This window comes from Cetorhinus maximus, chromosome 9 (genome assembly GCF_964194155.1).
Source record: "Cetorhinus maximus chromosome 9, sCetMax3.hap1.1, whole genome shotgun sequence".
Classification (NCBI taxonomy): Eukaryota; Metazoa; Chordata; class Chondrichthyes; order Lamniformes; family Cetorhinidae; genus Cetorhinus; species Cetorhinus maximus.
The window spans coordinates 91,974,693-91,999,939 of NC_135887.1; the positions used below are offsets into that span (position 1 = coordinate 91,974,693).

General features: G+C 43.6%; 2 protein-coding genes across 2 annotated transcripts in view; one reads left to right on the plus strand and one right to left on the minus strand.

The window, feature by feature from the left end:
* Nucleotides 1–25,247, plus strand: part of eps8l2 (EPS8 signaling adaptor L2) — a 598,035-nt gene that overhangs the window by 180,249 nt on the left and 392,539 nt on the right. The window lies entirely within an intron of this gene.
* saxo4 (stabilizer of axonemal microtubules 4) overlaps nucleotides 21,396–25,247 on the minus strand; it is a 169,356-nt gene continuing 165,504 nt past the window's right edge. Inside the window, exon 13 of the mRNA XM_078549101.1 lies at nucleotides 21,396–21,801. The gene's annotated coding sequence lies outside the window, so the exon portion shown is untranslated. The remainder of the gene's footprint in view (nucleotides 21,802–25,247) is intronic.

The following is a 25,247-nucleotide window of genomic DNA, read 5'->3' on the forward strand; positions in this document are numbered from 1 at the left end:
CGTCATTCACTTGCTGAAGTCACGTCAATTTAAAGTGCCATGGAAATAGCACTAGCTATGGAAAGTGCTGCGAGAAATATACAACATGGCGCTGTTCCCACAGCGGGAACACTACGTGGACGTGGTGCGAAAACCAGAGACACAGCAGCAAAGCGAGAGGCAATGCCCACTGTTAGAGAAATGAAAAGGCCTAGTAGAAGCATTTCAGCAGCGACTCCAAAGTTAATCTGTTAAAGATGTGGAGGTGACCACGTACTGGACACTTGTAGATTCAAGGAGGCAGAATGCCATTACTGCTATAAGAAAGGTCATGTGATAAAGCAATGCAGGGCAAAAGTGAAACAGTCCATAAGGCAGCAGACCAATATGATTGAATTGAATAATACAACAGAACCTGAAGCTGCCGACACTGACATCTATTCCCTGTAAAACGTCACACGGTTAAAAACCAAACCAGTCACTGTCACAATCCAAGTGAAAGGGAAGCCACTAATAATGGAGGTAGATGTGGGAGCCTCAACCATAGTGGTGGGAGAACACACATTTAAATACCTAAATGAAGGTAACCAGCCACTGAATCTGGAGTGAATAATGGCACAATTGAAGACATACGCTGGAGAATCCATACAGGTAAAGGGCATCACCGCAGTACCTGTGTCTTACAAGCAATTGACAGCTCAGCTTCCAGTGATTGTAGTGACAGGTGAAGGACCTAGTCTTCTGGGCCGTGACTGGTTACAAAAATCAAGCTCAGCTGATCTGAAATATTTCACTTGAGAACAGGAGTAGTTCTTGAACTGCTAAGGAAATGCAACAGTGTATTTCGGGATGAGTTAGGAGAATTGAAGGACCTTCACATGCAGCAAGGATGCCTCAGGTCAGAATTAGTTTCTCTGGAAAATCATGAAGGGAACAAAATGAATTTACTGCCACTCTGAAGAAACTGAAGAAACAGTCGGCAGAGAAGACTCAACAATGTTCAATATTCCAGGAGGAAGCCAAGAGATACAAGAAAGAGACTGAAAAGCTGAAGGATCAACTGAATGAAACAGAAGAGGCATTAGAAGGAAAAGTCGTAGAACTTTCCAAGACGTGAATGGATAATGAAGCCATGGGTAGCTCAACTACCGATCTGAACCAAGTTAAGATTTCACAAAAGAAAAATTTGGACAACTGTGAAATCAAAATGAAAGACAAAACTCTGCGGCAAACAGAAAAAGAGAAAACAGAAATCAGATCAGAAAGGTCAATTGGCTATGTCTCAAGAACCCTCTCCACAGCCGAGAAGGGTCATTCCCAACTAGAAAGGGAAGGTTTATCAGAGATATTCAGAGTGAAGAAATTCCACCAGTATCTGCATGGATGACATTTCAGTATTATGCCAGACCATAAACCATTAATAGGTTTATTCAGTGAGGATAAGGCCATTCCACCAATAGCATCAGCAAGAATTCAACCTTGGGCTTTGGTATTATCTGCACATGAAAATGCGGACACACTCAGTTGTCTCCTGTTACCAGATAGCATTGTACATGCTCCAGAGCCACAAGAAGTTGTGTTTGTGCTGAATTTCTTGGATTCTTCACCTGTGTGCGCAAAGTAAATTAGAAATTGGATGACCAGAGATCCATTTTTGTCAAGTCAGAGACCTTGTATTGCAAAAGTGACAAATTCACCAGTGTCTGAGATGAGACTATTTCATGACCAAAAAACAGAGTTGTCAAGATGGAATCTTGTTGTGGGGATCAAGAGCTGTCGTCCCTTCGCAAGGTAGAGAACCACTCTTGACAGAGCTTCACAGTGCACATCCAGGCATATCAAAGATATGCTTGTGCGAAGCTATGTCTGGTGGGCAGGCATTGACAGTGACATTGGAAGCATGGTCAAGCACTGTCTCCATTGTCAGCAACAACAGAAGTTGCCTTTTACAGCTCCACTGCATCCGTGGGAGTGGTTTGGTCGACCATGAGTTAGACTACATATTGATTATGTAGGGCCATTCTTAGGTACCGTATATTTATTGATCACAGATGCTCATTCTAAATGGATGGATTTGTATGAAATCAGATCACTGACATCGAGTGCAACTATTGAAAAGCTGTGCCAATATTTTAGTATACATGGCCTACCGGAAGTCATTGTTTCTGATAACAGCACAGTCTTTACCAGCACAGTCTTTACCAGCACAGAGTTTCAGAGATTCATGAGTTTAATTTGGAATCAGACATATTAAATCAGCACCATATCATCCCTCATTAAATGGTTTCGCTGAGAGAGCTGTGCAAACTTTTAAATCTGGAAGAGATTATCAGAAGATACTCTAGAAACTCGACTTTCTTGTTTTCTTCTCGATTATCAACACTGTCTGAATTATTGATGAAATGACACCCTGTACAAGGTTAAGTCTGGTGTTTCCAAACCAGGGGAAGGAAGAGAAGAATCAGAATGATCAAAAATTGAATCACGATATTCATAGCAATGCTCGAAGATTCACTGTAGGGGACATAGTTTTCATGCAGAACCTTGGAAGTGGACCTTGTTTGGTTCCTGTACAATTGTCTCAGAAACTGATCCCTTGTCCCTCAAGGTGGAAGTGGAAGACTGAATTGTTCGAAAACATGTGGATTATTTTAGGAGTAAAGAGACATTCCAACAACCAGCTAGACCGCCTGTGATTAACAGTGAACCATTAATTCCTGAGGTGACAGATTAACCTAGAATAGACGTGTCTGATGTCTCTGTAGAATTGCCAAACCCTGAACTGTCACTTTCTAATGGTGTATCTGTTGCTGCCGTTCCTGATCATGTTGATCCAGTGAAAGAACCTCAAGTGGTAGAGCTGTGCCATTCTAACCGAATAAGGAAAGCACCTCCGAGACTTAACATTTAATCACCTGAGTTGTATATATGTATATGTTGTGGGATATTCAAACGTTCTCTATAAATAGAAACTGTAAAAATAACTAAAGGGGGAGGAAATGTAGTAACTGAAGGTATTGCCTTTCCTACTGCCTTTCAGGGGTCACGTGATTGTTCTTGGAGGCTCCGGTCAATGAGTCCTGCATGTTGAGTCTTGATAAGGTTGCAAGGGCACAAATGCAATTTTAATTCTAGCCTGAGTAGTGATGTCACTGCACCTTTCCCACCAGGTCAATCGGGGGTAGAAGGCAGAATTAGCTCGAGAGAAGTTCAAAAAGGTTAGGTACTTTTCTTTCCTTTGTGAGAACGGAAGGAGCAAGGTGGTCCTCTGGCCCCAGAAATAAAGCTTGTGCTTTTCCTATTCCAAAAAACCCCCACAACCAAGTCCCCTAAGAATCCAATGCTACCGCTTAATATGTCAGTGGGCAGTCTCCGCACCGTGTTTTTTTCTGCCACTTACCTACCACTGAATCCCACACTTTGAAAGCAGAAAATCACCTGGTGAGATTTAAATGGGCCCGGATCTTATTTGCCGCAGGCAGGCAGGGAATTAACTCACTAGCGCAATTTTCCAATGGAATCTCACTGGAGTTAAGATCCAGATCCATGTGCAGCATAGAACAAACAATGCTCAGAAGTACCAATTAATATTATCAGATGATCCTAATCTGGACCCACAGGAATATTGCTATACTGAACCCTTTTCATTTTCAGGCTGTATCTTTTCTAAAGCTTGTATCTAAGCTATAATGGCAGGAATACCTTCATTAAGTTTGCATATTTATCAATTCTGTGGGCACTTATCTGTTTAATACATCACCGTGCCTCTGTTGAGACAGAATAAGATATACAACACCTAAAATAAATGGGTGGCAGTGATGAACTTCAATGCATAAAGCATTCCTCCTCCAGGTACCATGCCCCAGGAGAGCAATGGCAACCATGGACTTCCATTGGATTGGTCCATGCTTATGCTTGGCAAAATATTGTAGCTGTTTGTCACTAACATTTGTAGTATGGCTGACCAGGAAACTTTCCCCACCGCCCCTCCCCCCCCTTTTACCACCTACTATCAGGCATATTAGAAGGATTAAAAGCAAATACTGCCGATGCTGGAAATCTGAAACAAAAACAAAAATAGCTGGAAAAACTCAGCAGGTCTAACAACATCTGCGGAGAGGAACACAGTTAACGTTTCGAGTCCGTATGACTCTTCATCAGTTTTGAAGAGTCATACGGACTCGAAATGTTAACTGTATTCCTCTCCGCAGATGCTGTCAGACTGCTGAGTTTTTCCAGCTATTTTTGTTTTTGTTTAATATTAGAAGGATTTATAGGCTGGTAATTAACCTTGATAATCAACCATGTTATGCACACACTTACCCTGGCCATCAAGTCCTGAAGTGGGATTTTAACCTGGAGCTTCTGGCCCAGAGGTAGCAATGTTACCATTGTGTAAAGCGTTAGATTAACAAAACACTGTAAGGGTGCAGTGACATATATTACCACAAGAAGGGTTTCCACTATTGACTTTTATTAGAGGAAAAGTACTGCATTAATAATTCTTTATGTTTGAGCTGACCTCATGTCCACAATTTGAAATGAATGTTTGCTTTCTGTGGAGAATAACAAGGATTCATGTTGCATGTTTGGGCAGAAAATAATCATTTTGAAGCAAATGATGACAAGCCCTCTCCATCCATCTCTTCCATGTTTATTCCTCTCTTTCCAAATCATTTGCGGCTTTGAAGAGTTGCGAGAATTTATTTTACTTTATAATACTTTAAAGAAAGTTTTTCATTACATGCAATTTGTTCTTCTCAGAAGCCAGCCAAAATCAACCAAGTGAGATGATCATGAAAGGTTTTCTGAAATATCTATCAATGCAAAACAAAACAAAAAAATTACATTACATCTTTCAAGCCCACAAGTGCATTACAGCCAATTAAATATTTTGAAATGTATTCATTGTTGTTTTGTTGACAAATGCAGTGGCTACTTGGTGCACAACAAAGTTCACAAACAGCAACGAGATGCAAGACCTGTTAATCCCTTTTTGGTGGAGGAATAAATATTGGTCAAATCACCTCTACTGTTCTTCTTTGAATTGTATTATGGGATATTTTATATCCAAGAGTGCATTCAGTATGACCTACAATATAGTACCCTCTCACAACTATACAGAAGTGTGAATTTAGATTATGGGCAGGTTTTTACATTCCACAGGAAACTCCAACCTCCCACCACCACACTGCCACCTCCCCCCACTCCACCGCCCCACCCCCGCCACCCCCAGTGAAAAAAAGTTGCTGTCAAGACTGTCCCTGCTCCAGTGCTTGACCTCAGCCATTTAAGGCTCAAAGGGGTATTAATTGGCTCAGGGTGAAACTTCTGCCCAGATCTGGGGAGGAAGTCCTGCTTCTGAGAGCTGCTGGCCAATCAGATGGCTGGTACCTCTCTGGTCCCAGCAGTGCCACTGGGAGCAGTGGCCACTACTGAGATTGCACCCAGTGCCCAGCAAGGATCATCGTTGGAACCAGATGGGGGGATTTTCAACCAGGCCTGGTTAGGACGCCCAGGGAAGGAGTGGGGGGGGTGGGGTGGGAGGGGATGTGGGGAGACGAGCAGCTGAAGTGCACAGGCCAATGGGAAGGGGAAACCCAGAGGAGGCCAGACCTTGGTGGGGGGGCCTCAGATAGGTCCAGGTTGTCCAAAAAGGAGGGAACCCCCACCCCACCCCCATTCCCATCAATAGCCTGAGGAGTGAAATCTGGCAGACTTCAATCCTGGCTCCCCCCTCTGCCTGCCGCAGGAAAAGGGAAGAGGCCCTTAAGTGGCCATTAATTTGCCATGTAATGGCCTCAATTGGCCCAAGGGCAGGTGAGTGGCCCAACAATTCCGCTGTCCTGTATAAAATTGTGATAGTGTTGGGTGGGCAGATAGGTGCCAGGATAGGCACCCATGGCATTATGCCCAATATGCGCCCTGTCCAGCTATTGACCTGCTCCCAGGAGAGCATAAAGTTCCGCCTCATGCATTGAAGTCCTAAAGTGAGGTCTGAACTCACACCCTTCTGACACAGAGGCAAGCTAAAGCTAACAAGGTACTATACCTAGTCTGTCAAACAAGTGTCACGCTAGCTGCAGGTGGCCAGGAATACATGGCCACAATCTGCTCAGGCCTGCAGTAATACTGGTCAGGTAGGAAGATATGGATTTATTTAAAACAAATTTTTTTTATTAAAAATTGCTATCTGGATGATTGTTCACTTCTCTCATTGTCCCTTTCGTTTTCTTCCCTTAACACTTTCCCCTTAAGGGATAACTCATTCTGGAGTGTGTTTCTTCGGCTAACCATCTGGCAACTCATCAAAATATCCACTCTTCAGGTACAATCCTCGACATGTGTTAACAGCCTATTCAATTGCTCATTGGGAAGCCTGCCTTTTTACCTCCCTTTTCCTTTTCTATATCAATGATACTGAGGGCAATTGTGGTGTTTCACTGCTTCTTAGGCTAAAATCTTTCTTTACATATAAAGGTCCACATTAATAATGTCATTAAGTCCCATTTGTGCACACATTGATATGTAACAATAATCAATGTTCAAAATTCATTGATTAAAAAAAGCATACAATTGATTAACCAGGCAATGCAGTGGATTGTATCTCATGGGCTGCCTGACATTCCATCCATATGTTATCAGTTATGCGAGCAGGTACTATAGCACTTCTTTCTTGTCATCCTTGCTGTCAAGACGTTAAGAGTGATACATTGTGCACACTGAATGCTTTTGTTCTACCAACATTCTGAAGTCCATTTTTGCCCATCATATTTCATGCTCCAGCCAGGAAGATATCACAATTGTCTATTATTATATTATTTTCAGCCAGTTAACTTCTTTTAAATATCAGAGTTCCTGCAGATGTTTCAACCCAAGGCAATCTTTAATGGGATGTAGACTTAGCCTTGTACTGAGGTAGGATCAAACTTGTTGGAGATTTAGGAGATTCTTATACTCCCAAAAACTGTTGCCAGAAAACCTTCATTTGCATTAATACTAAAAAATGTACAAATGGATTTGCTAGTGCACAGAAAATTGCATTCAACAAGTTGTGTTTATATAGCACCTTTCTCAAATTAAAATATTTCAAGGTGCTTCTCAGAAGCACTATAAAGCAAAATATGACACGAAACCATATCAGAAGATATTAGGGTAGATGATCAAAAGAGGTAGGTGGTTATATGCGTTTTAAAGGAGGAAAGCAAAGTAGAGAGACAGATAGGTTTAGGAAGGGTATTCCAGAGCTTAGCATCCAGGCAGCTAAGGCATGGCTGCCAATCATGCAGTGATTGAAATCAGATTTACTCAAGATAAGAACTGGAGGAACGCAGGTATCTCATAGGATTGTGGGCTGGAGGATATTGCAGAAATAGGGAGGAGGTGTAAGATGTAAGGTCTAAATGTCCTAGCCTCTACTCTGGGTATCAATGGCAGACAACTTGAATATCATTCCACTAAATGTGGTACACCTTTATTAAATATCTAAGCAATAGTATATACTCATGATAATATATTGCTTAGTTTCCCTGCGAGTTGGAGTCCGTCTTGGTGGTCAATTCGCTGATGAGCCCTCCGTGCACAACTACTGAATAACTGACCAGATCACTCTAACTACTGCAGAAATGATGTTCCCGTGGGTTCTTTACACCTTTTTTGCTATGGAATTGTGCCATATAAGGTAAAAGCTGTTTTAACCACTTTAATTGGTTTTCAATTACCTCATCATTTCCCTGCTTTCTCCAGATGTCTCCTGTTTAGGCCACCTTTGAAGGAATTGCAAGGTTCACGATTGAGGTACCATAGCCAGCTTGACTCTGCTTTGTTATCTCTAACAGTGTTATCAATCTCCAAAGCTGGGAAAAGGAGGCATGCTCATTATCCCTTAATGAAGAACAGTCTGTTTCTCTTCCCTGGTACGAGAACTCTTGCAGTTTTATTCATTTGTCAACTTACTAATACTAGCAAGGCTTTGTCTTGGCTAAATTAACAACTCTGCCTTGTGTCTTCAAGCCCACAATCCAGCTCTTTAAATATCTTCAGTCTGGGTTCTCCTTTCGCCTCAATGTTCCATGTTACCACCATGAGACAGACTCCTCACACCGGGCAACACCACAATCAGTCTACATTTATTAATGTAAAAGAAACAAAGAAACAGTTACATGGTTAAAACTTCTGTATATTAAAATGTGAATAATGCATTGGCTTACAGAGGGGCCATGAAGGGATTTGAAAACAAGTATGAGAAATTTAAATTTGAAGCATTGCTTAACTGACAGCCAAGGTAGTGTTGCAGTGCAAAACGAAAACAGAAATACCTGGAAAAACTCAGCAGGTCTGGCAGCATCGGCGGAGAAGAACAAAGTTGACGTTTTGAGTCCTCATGACCCTTCAACAGAACTAAGTAAAAATAGGAGAGGGGTGAAATATAAGCTGGTAACTTGTTGATGGTGTACATTGTAGTCACGGTGATTTGGTGTTGGAGGAAGTGAACTTTTAAGGTGATGGATGAGGTTTCCATCAAGTGGGCTGTTTTGTCCTGGATGGTGTTGAACTTATTCAGTGTCTATGACACCACGCTCATCCAGGCAAGTGGAGAGTATTCCATCGCACTCCTGACTGTGCCTTGTAGATGGTGGACAGGCTTTGGGGATTCAGAAGCTGAGTCACTTGTCACAGGATTCCCAATCTTTGACCTCCTCTTGTAATCACAGTATTTATGCAACTTATCCAGTTAAATTTCTGTTCTCAGTTGATGATGGTAATGCTGTCAAGGAGAGGTGGTTGGCCTTTCCTTTGTTGGAGATGGTCATTGCCTGACACTTGTGTATCACAAATGTTAACTTACTGAATGCTATTGATTCAGTAATAATGTCTGTGTGCAGGTAGGGACCTGAATCTATCAAATCCGAAATAAAAACTGAAAATACTAGAAACACTCAGCAAGTATGGCAGCATCTGTGGAGAGTGAAACAAAATTAACATTTCAGGTCTATAACCTTTCAATAGAAATCATCCAATTCCACCTTGCTATGAAATGAATTGTGGCAGTAAAGGATTCCTGTGTTGTGAAATATCACTTTGAAAGTGTTGTAAGTTTGTATTGCTGGTAGAATACAATAAAATAATAAAGAAAGAAATTAGGCCTTTGCACACCCTCAGGCCATCCCAATGCATTACATTTAAAATTGCTATTTTTGTTGGATGGGGTGATACAGAGATAAGTACAGTTTGAAATTTATGGCTTGTCTTTGGTTTTACTTTGGTTGATAGTTTAGCAGGAATCTTAACAGCTTCAATAATTCATATTTTCAAATGATTAGATCTGGAAGATTCACAAGGAATTCTGCACTAGACTGAAATGTCTAGCCTAGATTTTGTGCTCAACTCTTTGAAGAGAAGACCTAAACCCACAACCTACTGACTTAGAGGTTTGAGCCACAGCTGGCACCTTCATATTATAGAGCCAGCTTTATATTTCAAAATCTCAAGCCTATTCTATAATTGGGCAGCCAAACCAAAACTATGCACACGGAAATGGTAAACTCATTTCTGTAAGTTGCTGTCACATTGGGCTGAATTTTCCGACTATGTTCCAATCCCGACAGTGAGGTCATTTCCAGCTTGTGAGTCCCGACACATGGATGGCAGGACATCTGGAGGTATCTTACATCATGTGGTCAATGAAAAGCAGGTCCGAGGGGGGAGCCAACCAATTACCATTGGCAGGCAGGAGTTAGTGCCAGCAGTACTATTGAGGGCATCATATTTAAAAGGCAGTCTGCAGCCTTCATACTGGCCATACACAGAGAAGGCTGAAGAAGGGGTACAGCACAAGGTAGTGTGTGGCGGAATGGAAGGAATGTGTGGAAGGGTCCTTCCATGGTTTAATGACACCTCCCTGGAGGTCCTCCTGCAGAGAGAGAGGGAAAGGAGGCATGTATTATTCCCAGAGGATGGGAGAAAGAAGCCACATGAAGAAGGCCTGGCTGAAAGTTGCTGAAGAGGTTGGCGGCCATCGTGTCATTGCAAGAACATGGGTGTAGTACCAGAAGCATTTCAATGGCCTAGTGAGTCTGCTATTGTGAGTTTGTCTCAGGATTCATTGGCTTCTTACTCTGGAAGAAATACTGCTGGAGGCAATGGTCTTTTGTTCAAAACACACTTATATCATTAACTACTTACAAGATTATAGAACATCGGGACAAAACTACTCTCTGGGGTGCTTCTCATTCATCTTCTCTCAGTGAGTGACATCACTATTATATAGCTCCTTATGCACGTGTTCAGTAGTTAGCATTAGTGTTAACTCTTTACTCTACAATTTCCCCTGAGTCTTTAACCTTATATTATTATATATGTATCCTCCTACGCCTTCCCCTAAAGTCTCTTATCTTAAAATAAAAGTCTCTTTGGTGGTTTCACCAGTCTTCCTGCACGAGTGTGGAGCTTCTTCTGAGGTAATTGAGAATCTGCTGGCTCCAAGGTCGGTTCCTGAGGGTTGTCACACCTGGTTGCCCTCATTTGTGATTCTGTAGGTGTGACATTCTCTTGAGTGAGGATCAGGGCATGCAGCCCATCCTGCTAATGGTGTTCTGTCCATGGAAATTAGGGCAGTTCTGTTCCTTTGAACAGTGCCTGAATGTGTCTGGACCAGTTACAATCTCAGTTACTGTAGCTTCCCTATTACAGCACCTTCTCACTGCTGATCTTTGATCCATACCCTCTCTTCCCTTTTGAGAGCTGGAAAGACATGAGCCCTGTGTCCCTGGTTAAAAGTACGGGCTTGACTTGCTCTATAAGTTTCTTCCCAGTCCGATCATGGTCTTCCACTGCAACATTTGGTATCAACATGTAGGGAAAGAATTGTAGCCCATTATCAGAGATGACAATGTCCAGAATGCCATATTGCTAGGAAATAGAGACAGTTTAAATCGCATTGGTGTTTGTAGGTGTTAGGAATGAGTTTTAGCTTTAATGTTTAAATTTGATTTGTATTTCTATATTTGTGTGTTAAGAAAGGTCAAATTGTGTTTTAGTTTCACTTTTAAAAGGTGCTGCATTTCTAATTAGGTGTTTTATAACTGTTGCAGCTAGGTTAAACAAACAAGAGTAGAGAATTGGGATGTTGCCTAGCAATAGGGGTCCACAAAGGCAGGTGCCTCCCACAGACACACACAGAAAAACTAAAGAAACTGCAGTTTTAAGTTCAGTTTGAAGCCAATACCCCAGAGAGATTGGACCTTGGGAGAGGTAGCTGCAGACTTACCAAAAGAACCAAAAGGCCCCAAGGCCAAAGGAGTGAGACAGAAACAGGGGAAAGTCTTAAGCAGACCTCCTAGTCAAAGGAAGGACAGGAACCTGGAAAACGTCCTGTTAAGTGAAGGTAAGAGTGAGGAGCAGAGAGAAAGGCTCCAAGCATCAGATTTAAAGAGACAAAAGCTGCAGAAAGCAGATTTTAAGTGACAACAGCTTTCAAGAGGCAAGGAGATCCAAAGAGACAACTGAAGGTTTGTAACTCTTTGCTATGGGCATGTGAAGCAGTGGTACTGTTGATGGCTGAGTAGGTGAGAGAGAGAGCGTGGAAGACAGCTTGAATGCATGTGGTGACCCAGGGAAGAGAAACATCAGAAGAAGAGTTCAAATCCCTGGAGGTGGACCTTGCGGAAGGCGTCTGAGAGAAAGCATCGATTTAGGAGAAGATTCCAAAGCAAGGTCTTGAAAAGTAGAGATTGGAAACCCTCATGTGAAAGATGGAATGCAGTGAGACCGATTGGCTCACGGTGTGACAAGCATCTGGGGGGAGTTGAGGAGAGATCCATAGCATCTGTCTGAGGTGGCATCTGTCACTTGGTTTCAGAGTGTGGTGTGTCTGACCACAGGTTGCCTATTGATACATGGACTGTATACTTACTGTGGACATTAGAATATAAGATTGCTTTTGTAACTTGTATTATCCTCACAAATCTGTATATATCTGTAAAGGTACCATTGTGGGTGAAGGAGTAGTGTAATATAGTTCATCTTTTCTTCTTTAATAAATGTTTTATTCTTTTGTTAAAAGTTCATCAGCTGACTCCAGTGGCCATTTAGTAGCTACTCTCCACATACCTAAACAAACAAATAAATGTTAGGATCTATCAAGCTGGGTTCCACTCGGGGATCAGGCTTGTCCAGGGGTAACCTCAGTTGGGATCATAACACAATGTGTAGGAGGTAATAAAAGCTTCAGAGGTGAGGCCATGTAACATTTGCACTTCTATCCAGCAGGAATAGTAGTCTCCTACTATGAGAAATACTTTCCCTCTATATTCAAACAAGTCTGTGCCAAGACGTTCCCAAGGCCTGGATGGGAAGGAGGAGAGCTCTTTCTGCTTTGGTCTGTGAATGGTGCAGATGACACAATTGAAGACCACAATTGTCCACCATAAGGACTGTTGTTCCCTGGCTTAACACTCAGTAATACCAAGATGTCCTTGGTGAATATTCTGGAGGACTGCAATGCAGAGAACTTGTAGTACCACCAATCTTTCATCATACACCAGGAGGTCATCTACGATGCTAATGTGGTGACGTTGTTCAAAGTATTACCTCGAGATGGAGTCGCTTGGAATGTACTGTGGCCATCCATCCAGACAGTAAGTGCAAATCAGAATGGACTCGTCATCTTGCCTCCATGTCTCACAAAACTGTTGCAACTTCTGGTCTGTTACCGGCAAGAATTGAATAGTCAGGGTTGTGAAGGCTTTGATTTCTTCAGTAAAGTTTTTATCTGGTAATTGGCAATATCCTTATGAACATATGAATTAGGAGCAGGAGTAGTCCACTCAGCCCCTCAAGCCTGCCACCATTAACTAAGATCATGGCTGATCTGACTGTAACCTCAACTCCGCTGTCCCGCCTACCCCCGAGAACCTTTCACCCCTTTGCTTAACAAGAATCTATCTACCTCTGCGTTAAAGATATTCAAAGACTCTGCCTCCACCGTCTTTTGAGGAAGAGAGCTCCAAAGACTCACGAACCTCTGAGAGAAAAAATTTCTCCTCATCTCTGGCCGACCCCTTATTTTTAAACAGTGACCCTTAATTCAATATCCTCCCACAAGAGGAAACATCCTTTCCACATCCACCCTGTCAAGACCCCTCAGGATCTTATATGTTTCAATTAAGTCACCTCCAGCGGATACAAGCCTAGCCGGGCCAACCTTTCCTTATAAAGCAACATGTTCATTCCAGGTATTAGTCTAGTAAATTTTCTCTGAACTGCTTCCAATGCATTTACATCCTCTCCTAAATAAGGAGACCAATACTGTACAGAGTACTCCAGATGTGGTCTCATCAAAGCCCTGTATAGCTGAAGCATAACCTCTTTACTTTTGTATTCAGTTCCCCTCACAATAAACAATAACATTCCATTAGCTTTGCTCATGACTTGCTGTACCTGCAAACTAACCTTTTGCAATTTATGCACTAAGACACCCAGATCTCTTTAGATCTCAGAGCTCTGCAATCTCTCACCATTTAGATAAATTGCTTCCTTTCTATTCTTCCTGCTAAAATGGGCAATTTCACATTTTCCCACAATATACTCCATTTTCCAGATCTTTGCCCACTCACTTAACCTATTTATATCCATTTGTAGCCTCCTTATGTCCTCTTCACAACGTACTTTCCTACGTATCTTTGTGTCATCAGCAAATTTGATAACCATCCCATCCATTGCTTCATCCAAGTCACTTATATAAATTATAAACAGTTGAGGCCCCAGCACTAACCCCTGTGTCACACCATTCATTACATAGAAACATAGAAACTAGGAGCAAGAGTAGGCCATTCGGCCTTTCAAACCTGCTCTGCCATTCAATATGAGCATGGCTGATCCTCTATCTCAACGCCACATTCCCACTTTCTCTCCATACCTCTTGATGCCCCTAATATCCAAAAATGTATCAATTTCTTTCTTGAATATACTCAGTGACCCGGCCTCCACAGCCTTCTGTGGCAGAGATTTCCACAGGTTCACCACCCTCTGAGTGAAGAAATTTTTCCTCATCTCAGTCCTAAATGGTCTGCCCTGTATCCTGAGACTGTGGCCCCTGGTTCTAGACTCCCCAACCAGGGGAAACATCCTCCCTACATCCAGTCTGTCTAGCCCTGTTAGAATTTTACACGTTTCGATCAGATCCTCTCTCATTCTTCTAAACTCTAGTGAATTTAGAGTTCACTAGAACCCAGTTGAACCAATCTCTCCTCATACAACAGTCCTGGCATCCCCAGTATCAGCCTAGTGAACTTTCGCTGCACTACCTCTATGGCAAGTATATCCTTCCTTAGGTAGGGAGTCCAAAACTGCACGCAATACTTCAGGTGTGGTCTCACCAAGGCTCTGTATACTGCAGTAAGACATCCCTACTTCTGAACTCAAATCCTCTTGCAATGAAGGCCAACATACATTTGCCTTCCTAATTGCTTGCTGCACCTGCCTGTTTACTTTCATTGACTGGTGTACAATGACACCCAGATCCCTTTGTACATCCACATTTCTCAATATATCACCATTTAAATAATACTCTGCCTTTCTGTTTTTCACACCGAAGCGTATAACTTCACATTTATCCCCATTATATTGCATCTGCCATGTGTTTGACCACACACATAATTTGTCTAAATCGCCCTGAAGCCTCCTTGCAGCCTTCTCACAACCCCACCCAGTTTTGTGTCATCAACAAACTTGGAAATATTGCAGTTGGTTCCTTCATCCAAGTCATTTATATATATATCGTGAATAGCTGGGGTCCAAGCAACGATACACCACTGGCCACCCAGAAAAATACCCATTTATTTCCACTCTCTGTTTCCAGTCTGTCAACCAATTCTCAATCCATGCCAGTGTATTACCCCCAATCCCACGTGCTTTAATTTTGCCCACCAACCTCTTATGTGGGACCTTATCAAAAGCCTTCTTGAAATCAAAATATACCACATCAACTGGTTCTCCCTTATCTATTCTACTAGTTACATCCTCAAAAAACTCCAGTAGATTAGTTAAGCATGATTTCCCTTTCATAAACCCATGCTGACTTTGTCTAATCCGGCTAATGCTTTCCAAGTGTTCTGTTACCACATCTTTTATAATAGACTCTAGCATTTTCCCCACTACTGATGTTAGGCTAACTGGTCTGTAATTCTCTGTTTTTTCTCTCCCTCCTTTTTTTAAATAGTGGGGTTACATTTGCAACCCTCCAATCTGTAAGAACTACTCCAGAGCCTATAGGATTTTGGAAGATGACCTCCTCTGTCTCCCTGCTCAGGTTCCCATCCCCCTGCCATTCTAGTTTAAACCCTCTCAGGTCACACTAGCAAATATCTTCCCTGACCGCCGCCGCGCACCCCCCCCCCCCCAACCCCCCCCACCACCACCGAGGACATTGGCCCCGGTCCTGCCCAGATGTAACCCATCCTGTTTGAACTGCTCCCACCTTCCCCAGAACCGGTCCCAATGTCCCAGGAATCTGAATCCCTCCCCACTACACCATTTCTTCAGCCACGTATTCATCTGATAGATCCTGTTATTTGTACTCTTGCTAGCACATGGCACTGGAAGTAATCCTGAGATTACTACTTTTGAGGTCCTACTTTTAAATTTATGTCCTAGCTCCCCATATTCACCTCATCCCTATTTTTACCTATGTCGTTGGTACCAATATGTACCATGACCACTGGCTGTTCACCCTTTCCCTTCAGAATGCCCTGCAGCCTCTCCGAGACATCCTTGACCCTGGCACCAGGGAGGCAACATACCATCCTGGAGTCTCTTTTGCGGCCGCAGAAACGCCTATCTGTTCCCCTTACTATTCAATCCCTTATCACGATAGGCGTGCCACTCTTCTTCCTCCCCTCTTGTGTAGCAGAACCATTCATGGTGCCATGACTTGGCTCCTGCTGCTTTCCCCTGAGAAGTTGTCTCCCCCAACAGTATTAAATTGTTGTTTCTGTTAGAGAGGGGGACAGCCACAGGGGACTCCTGCACTACCTACCTTCCTCAACTCTGCCTGGTGGTCACCCATCCCCTTTCTGTCTGTTCAGTCTTTACCTGCGTGTGACCACCTTACTGAATGTGCTGTCCATGATAATCTCAGCATCACAGATGCTCCACAGTGAATCCACCCACAGCTCCAGCTCTGAAATGCGGTTAGCCAGTAGCTGCAGCTGGACACACTTCCTGCACACATGGTCGCCAGGGATGCTGGAAGTGTCCGTGACTTCCCACATAGCGCAGGAGGAGCATATCACGGGTGTGAGCTCTACTGCCATGACTTCCCTTTATATTAAGCTCATTAGTTACTCCTTTTAAAGAATACTAATGATGCTAGGAGCCTTATTCCACTCCAAACACTCCCAGTACAGTCCAAAGTCCTCACCTTATTTTGTTTAAGCTAATGGAGTGCAACAATTTAATGTGGAAAATGTAGAAGTAGAAGTACTCACCTGACCCTACTTACCAATCAGCTGCCTCCCCGTGTTGTGTCACTTTTTGAATCATGACGTCCTTGCACCGCTTTCAGCCCCGAGACTCCCTGGAACTCTCGCTCTGTCCTCGTGCAGCTTTCAGCCCTGAATCCAGCGCCTGCTCTTTTTAAATCTCCGCTCTGACTCTCAGCTCCCGCTCTTTTTAAATCTCTGCCCTGACTCTCAGCTCTGGCTCTTTTTCAGTCTTACCAAGGCCGCTGCTCTTCTTGCACTGCCTCCTGGTCCCGCTCTGGTCTCAGGCTTGGTTTTCCCTACACTTTAAAATCACCGCTCCTCTCGCACTGCCTCCCGTCCTACTCTGGGGGACCACCAGCTGTTTAATCTGCTCCCTCCTCTTGCGCTGTTTTATCTGCTTTGCTGCTCTCAGGCTGTTTTATCTTGCCAACCAGAAAATGAACTATTTATGTCTACTCTTTTTTTCCTGTTAGCTAGCCAATCTTCTATCCTTGCCAATATGTTACCCCCTGTACCATGAGCTGTTACTTTCCGCAACAACCTTTGATGTGGCACCTTATCATACATCATGTAAATATGAAAATCTGAGTTTTAAAGTACTCTGTAAAAACATTATCATATGTACTCATGTAGGTTTCAGCCAAGCTCTCCATATTCCCTAGTGATTAAAGACTCAGTGAAGTCCCCCCTTCCCACTACACACACTGCTTTTAAGTCCCTCATCCATCGCTACCCACACCCCCCCTTTTGGTCTAGTTGCTAGTGCCTGTGAAGCAGAGTGGCCAGCCCAGGGTAAGGAGCCTGTACAAGAGGTAGACTGGAGCAGAAACAGTAAAGTTTAAAGCCGCCACTCACCTTCCCAGCTCCTGCCTTTCCCACACAAAGTCAGTCACTGAGTTATGCTTGCCTGCCTCTGCTTGTACCAGGTCACCACACAAGCCTCCCAGGCCTGCTTGGCAGTCACCACTAGAAGTGCTTCTGAAGGTTAAAGGATGATTCGGGTTCACTATCCATCCCTTGCTGCCTGGCGGCATTGGTCCAGGGCTGTCCTGCTGGAATCTCCTTTCCACAGCTGCCATTGCTGCCTCGGAGGGGGAGGAGCTTGCAGCCCGAAATCCTCTTTCTGCAATGCAGCCCGCGGTTTAGGAAGCACTGCTCTCGGTGGTAGAGGTTGCAGGTTTGGAAGGTGCTGAGCTGTGATGAGTTGCAGCAGTGCATCTTGTAGATGGTACACACTGCTGCCACTGTGCGTCAGTGGTGGAGGGAGTGAATGTTTACAGTGGTGGATGGGGTGCCAATCAATTGGGCTGCTTTGTCCTGAATGGTGTTGGGCTTCTTGGGTGCTGTTGGAGCTGCACTCATCCAGCAAGTGGGGAGTATTCCATCACACTCCTTGTGCCTTGTAGATGGTGGACAGGCTTTGTGGAGTCAAGAGGTGAGTCACTTGCTGACGGCATGGTGGGATTTGAACTCACGTCTCCAAGATCATTAGCCCTCCAGATTACTTATCCAGTCACATAATCATTATGATAAAATGCAAATTTGGGCCATAAGATAAAAATAAAATCACTTTTGAATGAAAGTGAAGATAATTTTGATATTCATCATATTACAAAATAGAGTTGGAGAAAAAATAGTCTTACAACATTAATGACATTTTATTCATTAGAATATATTCACAAAGTTAGCTTCCATGGGGAGGAGAAAAAGGGAGTCAAATAATGCAGCAAGTAACCAGCTTCTAACTTTGCCATTTCTACTATTGAGGAAAATGCCATTGCTACCCTTTCTTGCAGTGCACTCAGTGTAGCCTGCTCATGCTCAATAACAGCATTCTTTAGAAAAATTATTGATGAGCTTTGGTAAGCTTTAGGTACAGGTTGCAATTATGGAGGAAAGTTCTGCAGCACAAATTGGGCTGAGTGACATCATCCAATCTCAGGCTGCAAAACAATCTTGCCCATTGTAGACAAGAGCAAAAAAACACAATGCCCTCGAGTTTCCTTTAAATGAATTAAACACCGGTTCCCCCTGAAAAGAAACTTGTGCCCAGGCACACCTGCACCTACAGAGGAAGTTATAGTGGGCTGCATTTGGTGATGCCCTTGAGGTAAAACCGACATAAAATGGGTGTAAGTTGCTGGACTACCTGGAAACTTCTGCATAGCTATTAAAACGATCCTTCAGCCTGCACTGTTCAGCAGCAAGCTGGCAACAGCAGGGTAAGGGAGGAACAGTGCTTAGTTCTCACTTTGCTTGTGATAACTTCACTGCATGACTGTGCAATGTTTATTATGTATACATTTTACTGAATTACCAGTAGTTTCATGAGTGTATGCCTGATGAAAGAACATCATACCTGTTAATTTTAAATCTGAGATTGATAGATTTTACTTAACCAAGGGATATGATAAAGGCAGGTATATGGATTTAAGTTGCATATCAGCCATGATCATGGCAGAACATGCTCGCGGGGTTAAATGGCCTACTCCTGTTCCTGTGTCCCAAAGTGCAGACTCTGAGATCAGTCTCCAAAAATGTGTAGTAATGGAAGGTGACACACATGTCCTTTGTGGCAACAGTGTGGGGTTTTGGCTTTGTTGCAAACACTAGTAGAGCGTCAGCGAGATTTCAATCAACGTCTCCAGCTAAGAAACAGCCAGACACCAGTCAGTACCTCCACCGTCAGACAATGGCTGGAGTCCACCTGCTGACTCTCTGGCCAGCACACTGAGAGAACCTGTCAGCCTCAAGCCTGGAAGCTGTGCGTGCCTCATCATGCTGCTCCTCTATTACATTTGTGGCATTCTGATTGGGATCATCATCACTGAGAGCAGGCAGTGTGCTTGGTTGCCCAGGAGTTATCTGCCGTACTGAATTTTCTCCCTGAAGAGGTCAGGGATGACCATAATGATGAAGGGTTAAGGCACCTTTTAGGTAGCTGAGTAGAAATTCTATGGGTGCCTTCAATGAAACATAGACACCATTGATTGCTGCCTGGCCTGAGAAGAAGCTAGAAACCCCATAACATTTTATGGCCCTTTCTCCTTGCTGTGATGCAAAACATCTCTGCTGTAAAGAGTCTCCATGGCCTGATGAATGCATGTCCCTACTGCTCCCAGGATAATGTTGCAGAAATTCCCCATTGTTGCCTGGATTATAGGAACATTAAGAACAGGAATTGTTCTTTCAGCCTCTTGGGCCTGCTAAGCCATTCAATTAGCTCATTGCTGATATGTTATCTCAGTTTCATTCTCCTGCCTTTGCTCCCTATCCCTTCATATCCTCAGCTAACAACAATCTATGTATCTATTGAAATCTCTAATTTCCCTTGCATCTACAGCCTTTTGGGGGAGAAAATTCAAATTTTTTATGCCCTCTGTGTGAAAAAAGTGCTTCCTGATTTTGTTCCTGAATGGCCTAGCTCTGAATTTAAGATTGTGTCCCCTTGTTCGTGATTGCCCACCAGGAGAAACAGTTTCTCCATATCTACCCAAGCAAATCCCCTTAATGTTCTAAATGCCTCTATGGTTACGCAATCTGTCCTTAGTTTTACCCTCCTGATCCCAGTGTCATTCTGGTAAATCCGTGCTGCACCCACTTCAGGGCCAATACATTCTTCTTCAGGTGTGCTGTCCAAAGCTGAATGTCTGCGATACAGGTAATTCTGTGTCAGAGAGTGTTAGTCAGCTTCGCAGCCACTGAGTAGCAGTGTGGGCAAATGAGTGTGGAAGCAGTTCTTCAGGAAACAAGTCAGGATGACCTATTATCTTTTTGCTGAACTACATTATTAGGTGTCAACTGTAACTCGGTGTTGGCACTCTCACTTCTGAGTCAGAAGGCTGTGGGTTCAAATTCCCAATCCAGGGAATTTTTTTTAAAAATTCGTTCATGGGATGTGAACATAATGGCTAGGCCAGCATTTATTGTCCATCCCTAATTGCCCTTGAGAAGATGGCATTGAGCTACCTTCTTGAACTACTGTAGTCCATGTGAACACAAAATTTAGGCTGACACTCAAATGTAATACTAAGTACCTTACAGATGAGACTTAATCTGAAGACCCATCTGATCTCTCAGGTGGATGTAATAGATCCCGTGGCATCATTTTGAAGAAATGCAGGTGAACTCTCCAGGTGTCCTGGCCCATACTTATTTCTCAACCAACATCTCTAAAACAGATTATTTTGCCATTATCACATTGCCGTTTGTGAGCCCTTGGTAGGTGCACAAATGGACTGCCATGCTTCAAATGTTACAACAGTGATTACACTTCAAAAGTGTTTAATTGATTACTTGAAACTACTTCGGAACACCCCGAGGTCAAAGAAAGGCCCTATAATGTAGGTATAATTTTTTTACACGGACCTCTGCTAACAGCTGGTCTGCTTAGATTACCAGGCAGGTGAGAGAAAAGCTGATGTAGTCAGCAAAGGCTGCAGCAGTAGACAGAGGTGGTTTGCTTTGACAGTTGCATAATGTGAAATGCGGGATATTTACCACACACCTCAGGGATGGAATCTGTGCCTCTTTTGGTACTGTTACATTGATAGTGTGCACCAAGTGGCTCGTATGCTTTACTCTGTCACCAGTGACACATATTAATAAAAAGGAGGCTATTTCCACACTACAGATGACATCCTGGAACTTTACTTGTTGTGGCTCTTAAGAAGCACAACTAGAGGTGAGGAGAAGACATGCATCTTGCTGTTGGCCTTCCACTAGGGACTGATAGAAGGGCAAGTACAATAATAACACTGAGGTTACCAGTGTCTGCTTACATGCCACTCTACAAGAACCTTAGCAACAAGATGAAAAATTCCTTTGAGAGAAATCAGATTTTCTTATCTCCCCTTGGAAGCCTCCACAAGCAAGAGCAGATCTCTGAACAATGTCTACAACATTACCTTATTAAACTTTGCCAAATGAGATGTTGAAATCACATGAAGCTTATTTTTCTATATCTGCTGGAGCTGTGCATATATTAGTGTAAAGTCAGCTGTTTCCCATCTGATTTATTTTTAATGAAATAGGATTGATGGCACATTTAAATTTCCAATGGAAGTTAGATCATATCATTAATGATCAACCACATTCCCTAACAACCACTATTCAAAAGGATCAACAAACATTTAGCTAAATATAGAGAAATAAAATCATTCAAAATGGTCTTCGTGGGATACTCTTATCACTGAATGTTGAAGGAATGTGTGTGTGTGTGTGAAGAACAATTACAAATTTCTGAATACTACATTCTTAATGTGAACTTGATTTCAGGAGAAATAATCTTCTTTCTGCTCCTTCTGAAGAAAAGGACACTGAGGAAAACCACCACTACCTGTGAAGACAAAAGAGTGCTGTGATTGGATCCAGATTGCTAATCTTATCATCTTTCCATTTCAGTGTTTTAGCTGTTTCTTTAATGAATCCAGTGTTCTGGATTCTATCGTTCTTTTTGGCAACCTGTTGAAGTTGATAATCACATACCAGATAAAGAAATACTTGTTAGTCTTGCTTCTAGACCTTAAATCTTTCTAACCTGCTGCCCTGCTGTGTCTGACCAACAACAACAACAACAACATCCATTTAAATAGCAGCTTTAATGTAATTAAGCATCTCAAGGCACGTTACATGAGCATTATAAAGCACAATTTGACACTGAATCACATAAGGATATATCAGGGCAGATGATCAACGAGTTAAGTTTTAATGAACATCTTAAAGGAAGAAAAACAAGTTAGACAGATGGAGGAGTTTAAGGAGGGAATTCCTAAGCCTAGGGCCTTGACAGCTGAAGACATAGCCATCAATGGTGAAGTGATTAAAATTGGGGATGCTGAAGATGTCAGAATTAGAGGAGCATAAATATCTCAAAGGGTTGTGGACTAGAGGAGAGAACAGAGATAGGGAGGGATGAGGCCATGAAAAGATTTGAAAACAAGGATGAAAATTTCAAAGTCGATGAATTGCTTAACCAGGAGCTAATGTAGGTCAGTGAGTGAATAGGATTTAATGTGAGTAAGGACGCAGGCAGCAGGGTTTTGGATACCATCAATTTTATGGAGGGTAGAATGCGGGAAGCCAGCCAGAGTTGGACTAGTGAAGTCTAGAGGTAACAAAGACAAGGGGCTTAATGACAAGCGAGGCAAGCGCGGAGCCGAATGATGCTATGGAGGTGGAAGTTAGCAGCCTTAGAAATGGCGTAGATATATGGTCTGAAGCTCATCTTGGAGTTAAATTTGACACCAAGGTTGCAAACAGTCTGGTTCAGCCTCAGAGTTGTCAGGGAGAGGGATGGAATTAATGGCTAAGAAATGAAGTTTGTAGCGTGGACCAAAGGCAATGGCTTTGGTCTTCCCAGACATGTCTGCTCATCAAGTACTAGATGTTGGACAAGCAGACTGATCGGAGAGGTCGAGAAAGGCAGTGGTGAGGCAGAGCTGGATGTCGTCAGTGTACATGTGCAAACTAATGCTTTGCTTTTGGATGATAAGGCCCAGCATGTGAATGGGAAATAAGAATGGGATCAAGGATAGATCCTTGGCAGATACCAGAGGTAATGGTGTGGGTGCAGGAGGAGGAGACATTGCAGGGATTGCTGGCTAAGATAAGAATGGAACCAAATGACAGCAGTTCCATTCAGCCAGAGGGGCATTGCAGGAGAGTAATGTGGTCAACTGTGTCAAAACTGCAGAGGTTGAGAAGGACAAGGAAAGTTGGTTTACCATTTCCACAGTCACATGGCTTATGATTTGTATCTTTGACAAGAATTCCATTTTTGGTACTGTGGCAGGGCGGAAACCTGATTGAAGGGATTGAAACATGGAGCTGTAGAAAAGATAAGCACAAATTTGGGATGCAGCAATGTGTTCAAGGATGCTGGAGAGGAAAAAAAGGCTGAAGCAAGGACAAAGATCTAAGATTGGTTTATGAGGAAGGGATAATGATGTACGATGGTGAGGAGAGCACCTGGGGAGAGGTAACTTTTAACAACATCAACTAACATGGAAACCAGGAAGGGAAGTTGGGTAGTTGGTGGTTAGTGGGCATCCAACCTGATAGTCGCCCAACCTCGGATGGCCCGCTTCTACCTCCTACCCAAAAGCCACAAAGAGAACTGTCCCGGCAGACCGATCGTGTCAGCCTGTTCCTGCCCCACGGAACTCATTTCTCGTTATCTTGACTCCCTTCTCCCTCCCCTTGTCCAGTCCCTTCCCACCTACATCCATGATTCCTCTGACACCTTACGTCACATCAACAATTTCCAGTTCCCTGGCCCCAACCGCTTCCTCTTCACCATGGACGTCCAATCCCTCTACACCTCCATCCCCCACCAGGATGGTCTGAGTGCCCTTAGCTTCTTCCTTGAACAGAGGCCCGAACAATCCCCATCCACCACTACTCTCCTCCGTCTGCCTGAACTCTCACACTGAACAATTTCTCCTTTAAGTCCTCTCACTTCCTCCAAATAAAAGGTGTGGCTATGGGTACCCACATGGGCCCCAGCTATGCCTGTCTCTTTATGGGGTATGTGGAACATTCCTTGTTCCAGTCCTACTCCGGCCCCCTCCCACAACTCTTTCTCCGGTACATCAATGATTAGTTCGGTGCTGCTTCATGCTCTCGTCGGGACCTGGAAAAATTTATTAATTTTGCTTCCAATCTCCACCCCTCCATCATTTTCACATGGTCCATCTCTGACACTTCCCTTCCCTTCCTTGACCTCTCTGTCTCAATTTCTGGTGATAGACTGTCCACCAATATCCATTACAAGCCTACCGACTCACACAGCTATCTCGACTACAGCTCCTCACACCCCACTTCCTGTAAGGACACCATCCCATTCTCTCAGTTCCTTCACCTCCGTCGCATCTGTTCTGATGATGCTACCTTCAAAAACAGTTCCTCTGATATGTCCTCCTTCTTCCTTAACTGAGGCTTTCCACCCACGGTCGTTGACAGGGCCCTCAACCGTGTCCGGCCCATCTCCCGCGCATTCGCCCTCACGCCTTCTCCTCCCTCCCAGAAACATGATAGGGTCCCCCTTGTCCTCACTTATCACCCCACCAGCCTCCGCATTCAAAGGATCATCCTCCGCCATTTCCTCCAACCCCAGCATGATGACACCACCAAACACATCTTCCCTTCACCCCCCCCGGCGGCATTCCATAGGGATCGTTCCCTCCGGGACACCCTGGTCCACTCTTCCATCACCCCCTACTCCTCAACCCCCACCTATGGCACCTCCCCATGCCCACGCAGAAGATGCAACACCTGCCCCTTCACTTCCTCTCTCCTCACCGTCCAAGGGCCCAAACACTCCTTTCAAGTGAAGCAGCATTTCACTTGCATTTCCCCTAACTTAGTCTACTGCATTCGTTGCTCCCAATGCGGTCTCCTCTACATTGGAGAGACCAAACGTAAACAGGGCGACCGCTTTGGAGAACACCTGCGGTCTGTCCGCAAGAAAGAACCAAACCTTCCTGTCGCTTGCCATTTTAACACTCCACCTTGCCCTCTTGCCCACATATCTGTCCTTGGCTTGCTGCATTGTTCCAGTGAAGCCCAATGCAAACTGGAGGAACAGCACCTCATCTTCCGGCTAGGCACTTTACAGCCTTACGGACTGAATATTGAATTCAACAACTTTAGATCTTGAACTCCCTCCTCCAACCCCACCCCCTTTCCGTTTCTTCCCCCTCCCTTTTGTTTTTTCCAATAATTTATATAGATTTCTCTTTTCCCACCTATTTCCATTATTTTTAAATCTATACCTTTAATGCC